At 36.3% G+C, this 1,621-nt stretch overlaps 1 pseudogene; it reads right to left on the bottom strand.

The window, feature by feature from the left end:
* Nucleotides 1-523: 523 nt before the first annotated feature.
* On the bottom strand, nucleotides 524-1,355 carry LOC141552704 (proteasome subunit alpha type-1 pseudogene; annotated as a pseudogene).
* Between the last annotated feature and the right edge of the window lie 266 nt (nucleotides 1,356-1,621).

Here is a 1,621-nt window from a genome sequence, read left to right as displayed (position 1 = left end):
GCTTTCAAGTCAGATCTGGTGGTTGCTGCCTGGTGCTGCAGGAACAGCAGGAGCTGTGGTGGCCATCAGATGCAAAGTGCAACCTCCACTGTGTCAAGGGCCAGGAAGTACAACGCAACAGCAGAAGCAGGAATTAAATCTCTACCCATTAGCCTCTAAAAGAAGAAAACGTCACCAGTCTTCAGCCAGGGCACCTTTTTTTTTCTTTTCTGTTTTCAATTGAAACAATTTTATTTCATAGTTGCCTTTAAAATCATAATGACAATACAGACTTCATATAAAAACAGTAATGCTAATAATCCCACTCTTTCTAGAAAATGATTAAATTTTCCTGCTTAAAGAAAATTCACCTAATTATAATTTTTCAGTTAATTTCTTGGAAAAAAATCCTTCTGGGACAAATTCCTAAGAACATTTCATTCTGTAACTCTGCACCTGGTTTAAAGCATAAATAACAATTGGCATATGGATAGAGGTGTTCGTTTTAGACTAACTAATATAGACATAGACTGGCTTCTACAAATCAGAGCTCCTTTGGCTTATGAGCCTTCTCTAAGGTTTAGCAGCAGCTTGAACACACTGTGTTTTTCTCTGTGGTCTTTCTTCAAAACCTTACAGGAAAGGAAACATGTCATCATCATCATAGATTGTGAACTCCAAGTCTTTCCCAACAATTCCACTGGAAATATTCTTTGTAGTTGTTCTATTCTGTAGGAAGTCTTTCCTGTAACTCAAGTGGACCATGTTGCACCAGCTTATGCAAAGTGCAGCCTCTGAACTTGGATATGCATTTTTCCAAATAAGTGCTGGCAGACTGTGAACAGGCTCCAATGGATATAGGCTAATAGTCATAGTAGTTTGCAGATGGACAGGTTGGAAGATGTGAGGATGATTTTCATCATAACCAGTGATGAGCAGTCCAATGCTCTCTGGCCACAACACTGTGCTGGTATCTAGATCTTACTTCCAATACTAGGAGAGACTCTGAAAGCAGTCTGTCAACACAAATCTGGAACCTAGGCATTCTTGACACATGAAGTTGTACAAGAATCTAGAATCAGCAGTGAGCCTAGCAATGAAATTCCAATATAATTTTCAACATGAAAAAAAATAAACTTTTTTTCTGATGAATTGCCAATTCTTTCTGTGTCTTTTCAAAATTACCAATACTTATGGCTTTTTTGTTTTGTTTTTGTTTTTGTTTTTTTGTTTTTGTTTGTTTGTTTTGTTTTGTTTTCATTTCAGGTCTTCAGTAACTGATTTTTGTTTGACAGCTACCATTGTATATTCTATTTGATAAATTTTTCCCTGATGGCTCCAAACAATACCATATTGTCATACTGGTTAGGAAACATTTTCTTGGTGTGGTGGACTGGGAATTTCCTGTGAAATAGTGCCTTGATTTAATTCAGGAAGTAAATAATTTTCTTTCTCACTGAAGATTTTTAAGCAAAGGCTGGATGCCCACTCAATAAGCTAGCTATACAGAGACTTATTTTTCAAGTATATCCAGGAGTAGAAATTAAATGGTCACTGGGTTCCCTTTCAACTCTTAAAAATCTATGATTTTCAGAAATTGAATAATGTTTAAGATCCTTCCCAGTTCTAAGAAGCAATATAA

This window comes from Sminthopsis crassicaudata, chromosome 2 (genome assembly GCF_048593235.1).
Source record: "Sminthopsis crassicaudata isolate SCR6 chromosome 2, ASM4859323v1, whole genome shotgun sequence".
Classification (NCBI taxonomy): domain Eukaryota; kingdom Metazoa; phylum Chordata; class Mammalia; order Dasyuromorphia; family Dasyuridae; genus Sminthopsis; species Sminthopsis crassicaudata.
The sequence above is the reverse complement of the archived record's forward strand: the minus strand, read 5'-3'. Positions and strand labels throughout refer to the sequence as shown.